Source organism: Cebus imitator, unplaced genomic scaffold (assembly GCF_001604975.1).
Source record: "Cebus imitator isolate Cc_AM_T3 unplaced genomic scaffold, Cebus_imitator-1.0 Scaffold369, whole genome shotgun sequence".
In the NCBI taxonomy this organism is placed as follows: Eukaryota; Metazoa; Chordata; class Mammalia; order Primates; family Cebidae; genus Cebus; species Cebus imitator.
Genome location: NW_016107684.1, coordinates 1,381,964 through 1,393,079, shown reverse-complemented (window position 1 = coordinate 1,393,079; position 11,116 = coordinate 1,381,964). Strand labels below are relative to the sequence as shown.

General features: G+C 38.2%; 1 protein-coding gene across 1 annotated transcript in view; it reads left to right on the top strand.

The window, feature by feature from the left end:
* The window catches only part of CCDC178 (coiled-coil domain containing 178), a 477,354-nt gene that overhangs the window by 51,599 nt on the left and 414,639 nt on the right, over window positions 1–11,116 (top strand). The window lies entirely within an intron of this gene.

Below are 11,116 nucleotides of genomic sequence, written 5' to 3'. Positions count from 1 at the left end.
TTGGTGTTTTTTTGTGTGTTTATCTCCTTCAGTTCCATTCTAAGCTTGGTTATTTCTAGTCTTCTGCTAGCTCAGGAGTTTGTTTACACTTTGTTCTCTAGTTCGTTCAGTTGTGATGTTAGGGTGTTGCTTTGAGATCTTTCTAGCTTTTTGATGTAAGTGCTATAAATTTCCCACTTAACACTTCTTTAGCTGCATCCCAGAGATTCTGATATTTTGTCACTCTATTCTCATTGGTGTCAAAGAACTTCTTGATTTCTGTCTTAATTTCATTATTTACCCAGGAGTCATTAAGGACCAGGTTGTTCAATTTCCATGTAGTTGTGTGATTTTGAGAGGGCTTTTTAATCTTGAGTTCTAATTTGATTGCACTGTGGTCTGAGAGAGTGTTTGTTATTATTTCAGTTATTTTGCATTTGCTGAGAAGTGTTTTACTTCCAATTATGTAATCAATTGTAGAGTAAGTACCACATGGCACTGAGAAAAATGTATATTCTGTTGTTTTTGGGTGGAGAGTGCTGTGCATATCTATCAGGTCCACTTGTTCTAGAGCTGAGTTCAAGTCCTGAACATCTTTGTTGATTTTCTGTCTCAATGATATGTCTAATGCTGACAATGGGGTATTAAAGTCTCCCTCTATTATTGTGTGGGGGTCTAAGTCTCTTTGTAGGCCTCTAAGATCTTGTTTTAAAATCTCAATGCTCCTGTATTGGGTGCATATATATTTAGAATAGTTAGCTCTTCTTGTTGAATTGAACCTTTAACATTATGTAATGGCCTTCTTTGCCTTTTTTGACCTCTGTTGGTTTAAAGTCTGTTTTTCCAGAAACTAGGATTGTAACCTCTTCTTTTCTTCTCCTTCAATTTTTTTTTTGGTAAACTTTCCTCCAATCCCTTTATTTTGAGTTTATATGTGTTTTTGCATGTGAGATGTGTCTCTTGAATACAGCACACTGATGGGTCCTGTCTTTGTATTCAGTTTGCCATTCCATGTCTTTTAATTGGGTCATTTAGACCATTTACATTTAATGTTAATATTATGTATGAATTAGATCCTGTCATCATGACATAGGCTGGTTAATTTTGCAGACTTGTTAATGTAGTTGCCTCATTGAGTTGTTGGTCTGTGTACATCAGTGTGTTTTTGTAGTGGATAGTAATGGTATTTCCTATGTATGTTTAGTGCTTCCTTTAGGAGCTCTTGCAAGGTAGACCTGGTGTTCACAAAATCCCTCAGCAGTTGCTTGTCTAAAAAATATTTTATTTCTCCTTCATTTATGATGCTTAGTTTGGCCTGATATGAAAGTTTGGGTTGGAATTTCTTTTAAGAATGTTGAATATTGTCCCCCAATCTCTTCTGGCTTGTAGGGTTTCCACTGAGAAGCACATTGTTAGCCTGATGGGCTTCCCTTTGTAGACAACTTTGCCTTTCTCTGTGGCTACCATTAACATTTTTTTCTTCATTTTGACGTTGGAGAATCTGATGATTATGTGTCTTGGGGTTAACTCTTTTCACGGAGTATTTTACTGGGGTTCTTTGGATTTCCTGAATTTGAAAATTGGCCTGTCTTTCTAGGTTGGGGAAGTTCTCCTGGATGGTGTCCTGAAGTGTGTTTTCCAACTTGGTTTCATTCTCTCCATCTCTTTCAGGGTCTCCAATCAGTCATAGATTCAGTCTTTTTACATAGTTCCATAGTTCTCAGAGGTTTTGTTTGTTTTGTTTCATTTTTAAAAAATTTAATCTTGTTTGCCTGCCTTATTTCTGCAAGATAGTCTTCAAGCTCTGGTATTCTCTCTTCTGCTTGGTTGATTAAGCTATTGATTCTTATGTTTGCATCATGAAGTTCCCGTGCTGTGTTTTTCAACTCTATCAGGTCATTTATATTCCTCTCTAAACTGGTTATTCTAGTTAACAGCTCCTGTAACCTTTTATCATGGTTCTTAGCTTCTTTGCATTGAGTTAGAACATAATCCTTTAGGTCAGTAAAATTCACTATTACTCACTTTCTAAAGCCTCCTTCTGTCAGTTCATCCATCTCAGCTTCAGCCCCATTCTGTGCCCTTGCTCAATAAGTGTTGTGATTATTTGAAGGAGAAGANTCTAGTTAGCATTTCATCTAATCTTTTTTCAAGGTTCTTCACTTCCTTGCATTTGGTTACTTTAGCTCAGAAAAGTGTGTTATTACCCACCTTCTGAAGCCTACTTCTGTCAATTTGTCAAAGTCATTCTCTGTCCAGCTTTGTTCCCTTGCTGATGATGAGTTGTGATCCTGTGAAGGAGAAGAGGCATTCCAGTTTTGGGGATTTTCAGTGTTTTTGCATTGGTTTTTCTTCATCTTCATGGATTTATCTACCATTGATCTTTGAGGCTAATAACCTTTGGATGGGGTTTTTGTGGCATCTTTTTTGTTGATGTTGTTGTTGTTGCTTTCTTTCTGTTTGTTTTTCTTCTAATAGTCAGGCCCCTCTTAGGCAAGTATGCTACAGTTTGCTAGGTATCCACTTCAGACTCTGTTTGCCTCGGTATCACCAGTGGAGGCTGCAGAATAGCAAAGATTGCTGCCTTCTGTTTCCTCTGGAAGCTTCATCCTAGAGGGGCACTGACCTAATACCCTGACCTGAACTCTCTTGTGTGAGGTATCTGGCTACCTTTGCTGGGAGGTCTCACCCAGTCAGGAGGCAAGGGGGTCAGAGACCCATTTGAAGAGGCCGTCTGTTCCTTTGTGGAGCTGGTGTGCTGTGCTGGGGGAATCCCCATTGTTAGGATCAGCTGTTCTCTTCAGAACTTCCAGGCAGGAAAGATTAAGTCAACGGAACCTGAGACCACGGCCACCTCTCCCCCACAGCGCTCTTTCCTAGGGAGATGAGAGTTCCGTCTGTAAGTCCCTGACTGGAGCTGCTGGACTTCCTGCAAGGAGGCCCTGCCCAGTGAGGGAGGGATCTGAAGAAGCAGTCTGGCCCCTCAGCTGCTTTGCTGCACTGTGGGGAATTCCACCCAGTCCAAATGTCCTAGTCTCTTTAGCACTGTCAGGGGAAAATATCCTACTAAAGCCACAGTAATGGCAGTCATCCCTCCCCGCTGGTAACTCAGTCATCCCAGGCTGACTTGAGACTGCTGTGCTGACAGTGGAAATTTCAAGCCAGTGGTTCTCAGCTTGCTGGGCTCTGTGGGAGTGGGACTCAATGAGCAAGACCACTTGGCTCCTTGGCTTCAGCTTCAGCCCCCTTTTCATGGGAGTGGATGGTTCTCCTGTCTCACTGGAGTTTTAGGTGCTGCTGGAGTATATGAAAACTCTTGCAGCTCAGTGCCTGCCCAAACAGCCACTCAGTTTTGTGCTTGAGACCCAGGGCCCTGGTGGTGTAAGGTAATGAAGAAATCTCCTCATCTGCAGATTGCAAAAATCCATGGGAAAAGTGTAGTAGCTACACTGGGTAGCATATTTCCTCATCACTTCCCTTTGCTGGTGGAGGGATGTCTCCTTACCCCATGCAATTCTCAGGTGAAACAATGCTCCACCCTGCTTCTGCTCACTCTCCGTGGGATGCATCCACTGTCTAGTCAATCACATTGAGGTAAACTGGATACCTCAGTTGGAAATGGAGGAATCACCTGCCTTCCATGTTCATCTTGCTAAGAGGATAAAAGAATAGTTATATAGTGTATCAGCAGAGATGACACAAAGAAGTATATGCCAAATGAATATCACGGATGGCAGGTATCTTCAGTATTTTGAATAAGATCAGTTTGAATGGTCTCCAAGCATTAAGAAAAATGTTAATGGATCGGGAGAGATTTGAACTGAGTCTTAAAGAATTTGTATATGAAAAGAAAATGTGAGGATAAAATTTAGGAAAGTAGATAGAATATGTCAACAGTGAGAAAATAACACAAAATTTAGGAAGCATAGATGTATTTGTCTATAAACCAGAGCTGTTTCTATTCGGCTATCTTGGCTCCTGTCAATTGGATATGTATTTTTTAGTTACAGAATTAAAGACCTGTACAATGAGAATCTATAAACATTATCTCGAAAAGTGTTTCTGATACTCAATATAGAAAGTGGTGGAAAGAGTTGAGGAAATGTATACATATGTCTATTGGGGTGCCTACTTGTTTCTTTTTAGGACATTTTGGTTAAAAACTATATCAAAAATTTTTAATCTTGATTTTGAAAAATTAATACTCTGGGATTTTTCAGTTTTAAATTGAAATAAATTACCATTATGATTCTTTCATCTGTGTATGTCTAATAGAAATCTTGAATACAATTTTAAGATCTTGACTTAGAGTTTATTGCTGAGTCAATTTTGAACAGATTTATAAGACAGCAAATAAATGACTTATGAACCAATTAATTCAAGATACTGGAAATCTATGTGGTATTATGCTACAAAGATATTTAAGAAATAAGCCTCATAAGAAGTGTAAAATCTTGTAGGCCAAAAAAATATATGAAGGATAATCTTAAATCAAAAGAAAAATAAATAAAATATATACAACAATTTCTACAATACAACATAAAAGAATAGTTATATAGTGTATCAGCAGAGATAACATAAGGAAGTACCTGCCGAATGAATACCATGGATGACAGATATCTTCAGTATTTTGAGTAAGACCAATTTGCATGGTCTCCAGGCATTAAGACAAATGTTGATGGATCAGGAAAGATTTGAAATGAGTTTAAAGAATGCATTTGTATATGGAAAAAAGGTGAGGAGAAAATTTAAGAAAGTAGAATAGAATGTGTCAACAGTTAGAAAATAACACAAAATTTAGGAAGCATAGATGTATTCATCTATAGAATAGGGAGAATTCAGAAATGTGAAGATGGTTCAGAAAAAGGTAGAAATGATTGACATGCAGTCAAGAAGGATTTTGAATTTCAGGCGCAAGAGTATTAACTTCATTTCTCAGTCTCTGGTTGTATAACCAGAGCCTACTCTGATTAGGGAGGTTACTGACTAACTTATTTGCTTACAAGGTCTGAGCATGCAACACAGAATTATTTGGCTACAGGAATTATCTGGCTATTGTGGTGGAGTGGGGCCCTCTCTGCTCCACACCCAGCCAGTTCTCCAGGCATTTAGAAACTGATTTGCTTCTTATTATTGTTCAGGCTTATTGTAACAAAGACCTGATCTAATTAGGATCAATGAATATGAAAGGGATTAGAGACATATTACAAAATAAGTGTTAACATTTGGTGACCGACTAGTACTTACAGGGACTGAATATTCTCTCTATATTAATATAGGAACTTATGTTGATTTTTCTGCAAGATGACAGATTAGAGGCTCTTAGCATGCCTTGGCCACTTGAAAATAGCAAGATAGTGCATAAAGATCAACTCTGTGAGTGTTAATTCAAGAAGTAAAATGAGAATTCACCAGAATTATGAAGGACATTCCAATTCCCAGGGAGGAGAATGCAGGCTAACAGCCCCTGTGACAGCATCTGGCTGATAAAAGTGAGTGAAACTCCAGTACACAGGAGAGGCAGAAAGGCTACCTCTGTGATTTACCTTTCTACTAGGAATCTGAGCAACCCAAGCTGAAGGAGCACACTTTGTTTCCTTCAAGCCCTGCAGGTAACTTGGGGAAAGGCATAGAGACACTGTGAGGGAAAGACACTGGGAAAAGCTGCAGGCACTTTTTTAAACCCAGTGCTGAGAGCAGGAGACCATTTTTAATTTGGGTGCATGCAAACTCAGCTGTTCTTTGGTGACCCAGCAACACAGCTGCACAGGCACGTTAGTCTTAGGCCAGGAATTAGAGTACTGCTTTGCTTACTTTGGAGCAGGATAGGTGCCTCTACAGCCAGAAATGTGGAAAGTGCTTAATTAGTAGGTGCTGGAATTGTGTTCTCCCTCATCACAGGCCAGGGGAAGGAGCAGAGCTACCACAGCTCTTCCTGGTTGATGAGACTTGCAATCAGGATCAGCTTGGCAACCTGGAATGGGTTGCATCTATCTATGCTGGGTGCCCCATCCTGCTCTCCTGAGCCTGTGGTGCAGCAGGGCCCTCTACACTCCACCCCAGACAGAAATCTAGTCATTCAGAGTACCCACTTGCCTGGACGAGCAGCCTAAGCTGCCCTTCTCTTCATAGATATAGATTGTGGTACAGTAGGGCCCTCTTTGCTCCACACCCAGCCAGGTCTCCAGGTGTTCAGAATACTCCCTCACCTGGATTAGCAGCCTGAGTTGTACCACCCTTCCTATGCATAGATCATGGTGGAGTGGGCTGTCACTACTCCACACATAGGCAGATCTCCAGGCATTTGGAACACTCACTGACCTGGAACAGCAGCCTACCTTTCTTGTGCAGAAATCTGTTGTTTAAGGGTTCACTTTGCTCCATGCAAAGGCAGATCTTCAGACATCTGGAACACCCACTCACATAGACTTGGAGTTTAAGCCACCCTCCATCACCATGCAGAGAACTTAGGGATGAGGAGGTTTCCTGCTCCCAGTCTAGGCACACCTCTGGGTACCTAGAGGCTGCCTACTGGATTCTCCCTCAATTCTGTTGTATATTCTGGCCACTGGAGGACCTATAGGTGGACCTTCCTAGAGTGTCCTGCCTATCTTGTCCCTAGCCCTATGGGGCTGGGGAAGGAACTCAGACTGTATACTCCAGGAATCTTCCTATTGCATAAAGCAAAAAAGAGCTTCTCCCAGTAAACAAGAATCAAGTATATACCACAGCTGGCTGTTACCCATAAATGCCATCTATTATTGGCTTGTATGTTGAATTGCACAGCCTAATAAAAAACCTGCCGACAGAAGTGAATAGCACTGTAGAAGCAAAACCAAAAGACCCTACCCACCATTCTCTGCACTCACACTCCTAGGGAGGGTATTAGAGAAATGGAAAGAAAAAAATATAGACAAAGAAAGAAAAAAAAAATTCTACCTGCATGAAAATATTTACAAAATTTAGAGTTGCCAGAATGTCCAAATGAGAAGAAATTAATGCAAGAATTCAGGAACTATGAAAAATCAGAATGTAGAGACACCAAGAAAGGATCACACTAGCTCTCCAGTAATGGTCTCTAACAAAAGTTGAAACTAGGAAATAACAGATAAAGAATTCAAAACATAAATTGCAAGAAAGCTCGACAAAATCCAAATGAGGTTGAAAATCAACAAAGCAATTCAAGAAATGAAAGAAGTGATAAACATCTTAAAAATATATCAGTCAGAGCTTTGGGAACTTAAAAACTCAAAGAATTTAAAAGTACAATTGAAAGCTTTATCAGTAGTCAGGACCAAGCAGAAGAAAATAATTCAGAGCTTGAAGACTGGTCTTTTGAAATAACTAAGCCAGACAAAAATAATTTTTTTAAGTGAACAAAGTCTTCTAGAAATATGGGGTTATGAAAAGCAATGAAATTACAAATAATTCATATTCTGAGAGAGAAGAAGAAAAAGAAAACAACCTGGAAAACATATTTAAGGGAATAAAGAGAATTTCTCTCATCTTGCTAGAGAATAAACATCCAAATACAGAATATCCAGAGAACACCTAAAAGACACTCTACAAAATGAACATCAACAAGGCATATAGTAACCAGAGTGTCCACAGTCAGCACTAAAGAAAAAAAATCTTAATGGCAGCGAATGAAAAAGATCAGATCACATGCAAAGGGAACCCTAGTAAGTTAACAGTGACCCTCTCAGCAGAAACCTTACAAGCCATGAGAGATTGCAGACCTATTTTCATTATCCTTAAAAAGAGAAATGGTAATCAAGAATTTCATCTGTCAAATTAAGCATTATAAATAAAGGAGAAATAAAATCTTCTCTAGCCAACCAAGCACTAAAGGAACTCACTACCACTGTACCAACCTTACAAGAGATCCTTACAAGAGTTATAGACACAGATACCAAAAAACAATACCTGCTACCACAAAAACACACTAAATAGCCCTTAGACCCTATTAAGCAACCACACAATAGAAACTACAAAGCAGCCGGCTAATAACTACATGATGGGACCGAAACCTTGCATACTAATATTAATCTTGAATGTAAATGGTCTAAATGCCCTACTTAAAAGGCATAGAGTGGCGAGTCCAGTTTAAAAACAACAACAACAACAACAACAATAAAAAAAAACAAGATTCATTCACGTACTGTGTTTGAGACCCATCTCATATCTAATGACACCTCTAGGTTCAAAGTCAATAGTTGGAACACATAGTCAATGGAACATAAGAAAGAGCAGAGGTCACTATTCTTATATCAGGTAAAACAGATTTTAAATCACCAACAGTATAAAAGGACAAAGGACATTATATAATGTTAAAGGGTTCAATTCAACAAGAAGGCTTAAGGATCCTAAATATATACACACCCAAAATTGGAGCACCCAGATTTATAAAACAAGTAATTCTAGAACTGTGAAAAAAATTAGCCGCACAATAATAGTGAGGGATTTCAATACCCTACTGACAGCATTACACAGATTGTTAAGGCAGAAAACAAATGAATTCTGGACTTAAACTTGACCCTTGACAAATTAGAACTAATAGGCATCTGCAAAATACTCCACCTGTCAACCACAGAATATACATACTTCTTATCTGCCCATGGAACATACTCCAAGATTGAACACATGCTCAGCCATTAAGCAAGTCTTGATAAATTTTTAAAAATCAAAATTATACCAACCATACTCTCGGGCCACAGAATAAAAATAGAAATACAGTCTGGGTGGACTGTTCGAGTCCAGGAGTTTGAAACCAGCCTGGGCAACATGGTGAAACCCTATCTCTACAAAAGATACACAAAAATTAGCTGGGCATGGTGTCACATGCATGTATTCCCAGCTACTTGGGAGGCTGAGGTGGGAGAATCACTTGAGTCCTGGAGGTCAAGGCCACAGTAAGTTGTGATCATGCCACAGTACTCCAGCCTGGGAACAAAGCGATTCAAGACTCTGTCTCAAAAAATTTAAAAGTAATGAAAATATATATATATATATATATATATATATATATATATATATATAAATCATACTAAGATCTCTCAAAACCACACAATTACATGAAAATTAAACAAATTGCTCCTAAATGACTTTTGGGTAAACAATCAAATTAAGGCAGAAATAGAAATGTTATTTGAAAATAAATGAAAACAGACACACAACATACCTAAATCTCTGGGATGAAGCAAAAGCAGTGATCAAGAGGAAAGTTTGTAGTGCAAAATGACAAAAGTTATATTTCAAATTGACAATCTAACATTACACCTACAGGAACTGAAAAAACAAGAACAAACTAACTCCAAAATTAGCAGAGGAAAAGAAGTAACTAAAATCAAGCAGAACTGAATGAAATTGAAATCCAAAAATTTACGTAAAGAATCAATGAAACCATAAGCTGGTTTTTTTTTTTTTGAAATGATAAACAAGATTGATTGATAGATCACTAGCTAAATTAACAAAAAAAGAGAGAAGATACAAATAAGCACAATCAAGAATAACAAAGGTGAAATTACAGCTAATGCCACAGAAATGCAAAAGATCCCCAGAGACTATTGTGAACACCTCTAGTCACACAAACTAAAAAATCTAGAGGAAATGAATAAATTCCTTGAAACACGTTGTCTCACAAGATTGAATCAGGAATAAGCTGAAACTCTGAATAGATCAGTATTGAGTTCTAAAATTAAATCAGTAATAATAAGCCTACCAACCACCAAAAGTCCCAGACCAAGTTGATTCACAGCTAAATTCTACCAGCCATACAAAGAAGAGCTGGCACCAATCCTACTGAAACTGTTACAAAATATCAAAGTGGAAAGACTCCTTCTACAAAGCCAGAATCACCCTGATACCAAAAAATGACAGGCCAATATCCTTCATGAACATAAATACTAAAATCCTCAACAAAATACTAGCAAATTGAATCCAGCAGCACATCAAAAAGTTAATTTACCATGATCTAGTAAGGCTTTATTCCTAGGATGCAAGTTCAGTTCAGCATATGCAAATCAATAAAGTAACTCCCCACATAAATTGAATTAAAAGCAAAAACATTATGATCATCTCAATAGATGTGGAAAAAGCTTTTGATAAAATCCAACATCACTTCATAAAAATGCTTAAGAAACTAGGCATCAAATGAACATACCTCAAAATAGTAAGAGCCATCTATGACAGACCCACATCCAGCATCATACTGAATTAGCAAAAACTGGAAGCATTCCCCTTTAGAACTGGAACAAGATAAGCATACCTATTCTGACTACTCCTGTTTAACATAGTATTGGGAGTCCTTGCCAGAGCAATCAGGTGAGAGAAAAAAAAAAAAAAAAAGGCATCTAGACAGGAAGATGTCAAAAAGAAGTCATTGTCCCTTTGCTAACAATATGATTCTACACCTAGAAAACCCTAAAGACTACCAAAAGGCTCCTAGAACTGACACAGTAACATTTCACAGTGAAAAATTAATGTACAAAAATCAGTAGCAATTCTATATACCAAAATGTTCATACTGAGAGCCAAATCAAGAATGCACTTCCATTTCCAGTAGCCATAAAATAATAAAATATCTATGAATTCCTCTGTCCAGCAATTGAAAGAGCTCTACAAGGAGAACTACAAAGAGCTCTACAAGGAGAACTGCTGACAGAAATCATAGATGACACAAACAAATGGAAAAATATTCCATGCTTATAGATTGGAAGAATCAATGTTTATTAAATGGCCACATGGCCCAAAGCAATCTACATTGCTATTTCTATAAAGCTACCAATATCATCTTTTACAGAACTAGAAAAAACTACTTTAAAATTCATACAGAACCAAAGAAGAACTGAGACAGTCTAAGCGATTCTAGCCAAAAAGAACAAAGCTGGAGGCATCATTTTACTTGCTTTTATATTACATGGCTACAGGAACTAAAAGAGCATGGTCCTGGTACAAAAATGGATATATAGATCAGTGGAACAGAATAGAGAACCTAGAAGTAAAACCTCACGCTGGCATCCATCTCATCTTTGCCAAAGTCAACAAAAATAAGCAATGGGGAAAAGATTCCCTATTAAATAAACGGTGCTGAGATAGCTGGCTAGCCATAAACAGAAGGCTGAAACTGGACCCCTCC